This window comes from Coenobita brevimanus, chromosome 55 (assembly GCF_032717465.1).
Source record: "Coenobita brevimanus isolate Jiangsu-jjx chromosome 55, ASM3271746v2, whole genome shotgun sequence".
In the NCBI taxonomy this organism is placed as follows: domain Eukaryota; kingdom Metazoa; phylum Arthropoda; class Malacostraca; order Decapoda; family Coenobitidae; genus Coenobita; species Coenobita brevimanus.
Window position 1 is genome coordinate 27,605,644 of NC_137008.1, and position 6,413 is coordinate 27,612,056.

Here is a 6,413-nt window from a genome sequence, read left to right on the forward strand (position 1 = left end):
GAAGGAGGATAAATGTCGTTTTGAATGGTGAGTTGCCTGAGGAGGCAGAGTGCTTTAACCCATCACATCTTGGCAGATTTTTCACCAATGACCTCCCCCAATCCTTGCAGGTTTTCGATTTTTTTATTTTAACCTCCACTTTTTATGAGAAACATCGAAAATTCAAAGAGAAATTGCTCAGCTGAGCTTAGAAATGCCAGTACAGGTAACCCTACCCTCACCTGGTACCATCTTCTATCTAGCCTGGCTCCAGAGAAGACGTTCTTCTATGGGAGGGTTAACTATACCAAACCACTCGGATTAGGTGGATATTTATTTATTTCATTTGGTACGAATTCATATGTAGTACAAGAGTATATTGGTTTTCACACAGTAATATAGGTGATATAAGCTATGTTTCACTCGCCAAACACATCACCATACCGCACCTTTTTTTGGTGATGTTACCTACTCATCACTTCTGATCATATGTTCCTCTTACACCATGTTAACTTTGTCATCCACATTGTCATCAATTGGGAATCACTCTCGCCTTGAATTTCGTACTGTGGCACGACAGGTCTTTACTGCCCAGGTCATTGGTAACAGGTGAGTTGCCGAGACAATGGCATGTGGGGAAGGGGGAGGTCACACGGGGTAAGGCATTGTCCTCATCTGGCCTCGGGTAGAGGAAGGTGTTCCGCGTATACGTACCAAAAATCACACATGAAATTTGAAAAATGTGCAAATGATGAACCTTGCATTTGCAGCGCATTTATATATGTCAGTGGGAGTCACAGTGACAAAACGTTCAGGCGCATGTGTATGTCAACGGGACGTTGCGGGTTAAGTATTTTGGGTCACATGATGCTATGGATGGAAGAATAGATGTAAAGGTGAAGTTTAGAATGAATGAAGTAGGAAGGGTGCTGGGAGGAAAGAAAAAAGTTTTACGATCTCATTCGCCTAGAATAGCTGTATGAGGGAGTAATGGTACCGACTGCATTATATGGAGCTGAAACATGGATTATGGGAATAGCAAAGAGGAAGAAATTGAATGTAATGGAGATGAGGTGTCTAAGGAGTATGTGTGGAGTCAGTGTACTTCATTTGGGCCCAAAATCCAATTTGCTGCTATTTCATTTTGGCGCTAGTATACCACTTCGTTTGGACGCCAACATATTGTTACTTAACCAAACATAACCTATAATCAAACCTAACCTATTTTAATTTAGGTTAGGTTAGGTTTGGTTAGGTTAGCTTAGCTTAGCTTAGCTTAATTTAGGTAGGATGGGTTAAGTTAGGATAGATTAGGTTAGGTTAGTTTAAGTTAAGTTACCTCAGGTTAGGTTAGGACAGATAAAATTAGTTTAGGTTAGGTTAGATTAGGTCAGTTTAGTTTAGGTTAAGTTAGGTTAGGTTAGATTAGATTAGGTTTGGTTTGGTTAGTAACGATATGTTGGCGCTCAAATGAAGTGGTATCCTGGTGCTCAAATGAAATAGCAACAAACTGGATATTGCACAGAAATTAAATGCAGCCTGTGGAGTGACGCATAGGGATCCAGTGAGAAAAGATGGTGTACGAAAGAGAACTGGAGTTACGCAAGAGATGGCTGATCGAGTAGAGCGGTGAGTGTTGCGGTGGTCTGGGCATATTGAGAGAATGGATGAAGTGCGATTGGTGAAAAAGATAACTGGATCTGATGTGAGAGGTATAAGGCTGAGAGGAAGACCACGGATAGGATGGATGTACAGTTTGAAGAGAGCATTGGATGCGAGAGGGATGTCTAGTGCATGGAAGAGTGGCTGTGCGTGATAGGGATAAATGGAGAGAAATTGTGAAAGCATAAATAGTGATGCGAACCCAACGGTATATTCTCTCTTATCTGGTCTGATCAGCTGATTGGATCAGGTGCAAGGAATGGAATGGGTCCATTATGATGTGGCAGGGGTAAACCAGCTTTGCTGTCAGGCTCTGCTGCAGATGTCACTGCGTAGTTGACCCTCGTGCGGTGTGGCGCGGTGAGGAGCAGTCCCTTCTCCCCTTAGAGGCCACGATACGAGTAAATGTGTGTGTGTGTGTGTGGAAGAGTAATTTGGTGAGTGTATCATCCTGTCTCGGCTAGCTCCCTAGGAAGGAAAAGCATAGGTAAAATGATAGATAGATTAATATAAAACTTTTACTGTATTTTCTTTTTCTAAAGAAAAACAAATATATTTTTACGGTCTGTAGAGTACAAGACAATGACAGTAAGGGTTTAACACCAAGTCGGTCATTTCTTTCTGTCACTGATCTATGTCTCTTCATTTCATCTGCCTGCTGCCTGACTACAAATACTGAAAAAGGTTGAGGGGCCTTTGACATACTCGTACAGAGCAATACATACAAAAAAAAACAGACCTTCTGATATCTGTGGTTGATATGTAATCATGTGTGCTCAAAATGGTATGCACCCCTACTCCCACGACAGTATCATGCCCTGCCATTTTATGTTTTTTTTTTTTTTCATTCATTTTGTCACTTGATCTCACCTTTGAGCTACAATGTTTCCAACTTACAGTTTCATCCCTAAGTGAAACACACTTTTTTGCGAAAGTATCTTTTTCAGACTTTCATTTCTAAATCCATCAACGACTCAGTAGTCGATACACCCTTTAAATTTTTAGTTCCCAGTAACCCTTTCTCCTGTGATGTCACCAAGCTTCTACCAGACGATTTTAGTAAACATCAGAGAGACCTAGTGTAATTAATGGGATGGTGAGGCCTTAATAAATCGAGTTCGAAGAGTCTTCTTTAGGCTGAACGTACAGGTGTGACGGAGACAATATTTAAATTAAGAGACGTCAAATGATTGCAGGACTTTAAACCCACTTTTCCCCATTCCCGTGCCATTTCCTCATTTCCCTTCTCCATATCCTACTTTCAACAAACTCCTGTCCAGACTAGAGCGGAACTCTCAGCCTGGATCACACACTCTCCATGAAGTTATTTGGCGGCTGCATCAAAATAATGAGCAGCAATCCTGGGCCGAGGGGAATGTCATAATGAAGTATCCATTGCGAGGACGGTGAGGCTTTACAGTTCCAACCCTGCTGATCCTCGCTGCGTCCCGGCCATTAAGCAAGGGTACACGGAGTTTTCTGCTTGTTAATGGCATCTCTGTTTTATCCCGCTTTACTTGATTTTTTTCTTTGTTGTTCAGACATATTGTCTATAAAACTAATTTCAGTTACTAAATTCTTTAACCTTTGCATAATTCTTGCCGCAGAGTGCTCTCGGGTCCATTCTCTCATACATTCAATGCAGTTTTCAAGCCTCTTTGGTTGAAATCTGACAATCTCTATTCTAAACTTCAATAAAGTAACTTTAGTGAAAATTCCACTTCAGGAGTAATGTACGAACTTACATAACATTCAGTGAAATGCGTGTTTGGTAAAATCTTCATGAAACACCCCTTACAGCTATGAAGAATACCAAAAAAGGCAGTTTTTTTTTTTTTTTTTAATGCGAGGAAGAAGGAACCAAAGGCCATGAGCACGCAGTAACAGTTCCCTCTAAGAGAAAAACAAAATACAATAGAGAGCCAAATTCAAGATCCGATCATTTTGAGATGCCTGGACACACTGCGTTTGTAAGACTGAAGATCATAGGCAGCAGGAAATACAGACAGAGGGAGACAGTTCCAGAGTTGACCTGTTGCATAAATGAAAGACTGGGAGTAACGGTTAATCTTGCATTAGAGAGTTGGACAGAAAAGGGATGAGAGTTTGCTGCCAGACGGGTGCTACGCGCCCGTCGTAGAGGTGGAGGAATGCAAGCAGACAGTTCCGAGGAGCAGTGACCATTAAAGTAGCGATAGAAAAGAGAAAAAGATGCAACAGTGCGGTGAAGAGACAGAGGTTGAAGGGAGTCAGTAAGAAGAGGAGAGTTAATGAGACGAAAAGCCTTTGATTCCACCCTATTGAGAAGAGCTGTATGTGGGGAGCCTCCCCACACATGAGAGTTGTATTTCACACAGGGGCGGATAAAACCCCTGTACAGAGTCAACAATTATGCAGGGGTAAAGAAAGAGCGGAGTCGCTTTAGCACACCCAATTTCTTGGAAGCAGATTTTACAAGAGATGTAATATGATCTTTCCAAGATAAGTCCCGAGTAAATGACACCCCAAGTATGTTCAAGGATGATGCAGGATTAAGATGAATATTATTAAACATTAATGGGTATACCTGTGGAAGATTTTGTCGGGTTGATAGGTGTAAGAACTGAGTCTTAGATGCATTAAAAACAACCATATTATTTTTACCCCAGTCAGAGATACGAGCCAAGTCAGACATTAGGTGTGCCATAGCCTCATCCCTTGTTTGTTAAAGTAACTGTTGAGATGAGCATTGCGGGAACCGAATGGAAAGGTGAAGGGTGGAATCATCAGTGTATGAGTGGATAGGGTTAGATGTACAGCTTAGAAGATCATTGATGAATAAAAGGAAGAGAGTTGGTGATTGGACAGAGCCCTGAGGAACACCACTGTTGATATATCTAGGAGAAGAGCGATGGCCGTCTACAACAGCGGCTATAGAACGACCAGAAAGGAAGCTAGCTATGAAGGCACAGATAGAAGGATAGAAAGCGTAGGAGGCCAGTTTCGAAATTAAAGATTTATGCCAGACTCGATCGAAAGCCTTTGAGATGTCAAGTGCAATGGCAAAGCTTTCGCCAAAGTCCCGAAAGGAGGATGACCAGGAGTCTGAAAGGTAGGTGAGAAGATCGCCAGTGGAGCGTTCCTGATGGAACCCGTACTGACGATCGGAAAGAAGGTTGTAATAGGAAAGATGCCTTAAAATTTTTCTATTAAGAATTGACTCGAAAACTTTTGAAATACGGGACGTTAAAGCAATTGGACGATAGTTGGAGGGTTGGGAGTGGTCACCCTTCTTTGGGACTGGCTGAATGAGAGCAAACTTCCACCAAGAAGGAAAGGTACAAGTTGACAGACAAAGGCGAAAGAGTTTGCCTAGGCAGGGTGTAAGCACAGAAGCACAGTTCTTGAGAACAACAAGAGGGACCGCATCAGGCCCATATGCCTTGTTAGTACTGAGCCCAGTGATGGCAGAAAATACATCAGCTGAAGAAATTTTAATGTCAGCCATGAGGAAGTCAGAGGGGGGAAGTGATGGAGGAAGAGCACCGGAATAACGTGGAATTGGAGGAGAAAGTCTGTGCGAAGAGATCTGCTTTTTCAGTAGAAGAAATAGCTACAGAACCATTAGAGTAGAAAAGAGGAGGGAAGGATGATGAGGTAAAGTTGTTAGAAAGGTTTTTGGCAAGGTGCCAGAAGGAGCGGGAAGAATTCGAGTTGGAGAGTTGAGAGCATTTACTATGGATGAAATTATTTTTAGCAGAGCGAAGAACAGACTTAGCACGATTCCGGGCAGAAACGTAAAGATGATGTGATTCAGAGGTGGGTTGGCTTCGGTACCTTTTGTAGGCCAGTTGATACAGTGACTGTGTCACAAAATGCTTGGACAAGCTAACAGAGAAGAGCCTACCATTGAGTCAAGCATGGTTATATGGTGAGTGCCACCATTCCAACTCTTTTTCTCATTAATGAATTGGGTCAGGTAAGTTACGGATGTCTTATTATCTTAATATAGGACAACTACTGGATGGAGAAGGCAAAAGGCAGTTTAGCTGTATTAGGGTAGGTTACGTTAACTCTGAGTTGGTTCAGGTTTTAATGTTAGGCTAGATGAGATTATCTAATAATTTTTGGTTATTCTAGATTATTGAAATTTGGGTTTAGGAAGGATAAGTTTTTTTCTAGTTAGGTTACGTTTTCAAGGTATATTTGGTTAATCCCCTTAACGATGAACATTTTTTTCCTGCGTTGTCACTCACATGAGGATATTGGAGGGGAAACACTTTCAGAAACAAATTTACTCTCTCGAAATGGCTAAACACATCACACAGAATAAGGAAATGCAGCATATATTCTTTTCTGAGCGATGCGTGAGCTTGGAAGAGTCGTAGAAAGTAAACTTCTGTATTAGCCAGAAAGTCTGATAGCACTGAACAAAACCTGCCCACATGCCAAGAATGCTGTGTCACCCCTCCTTATCCTGATCCTCCTTTCACTATGGGTTCTATCAGTCAGTGGGACTGTCGTGATTTATGTCAGCTGGGAGGAATTGGGCCCAGTTCTCGCCAGTATGCATGTGCATCCAGTAGACCTTGGTTGGTGATGCTATTCCTTTCGGTTCTCCTGGTTACCATGTCTGTTATTCAGATCCCGTTCCAGGCCAAGTACGTCTTGGAGATGCTGCTATTTTCCTTCGTAGTGATGTCCCATTCACTCATATGAGCCATTCCACTCACCTACAAGCTATTACTGTTCATATTTTTCAGCATCGTCGACATACCATTTCTAGTCTTGAT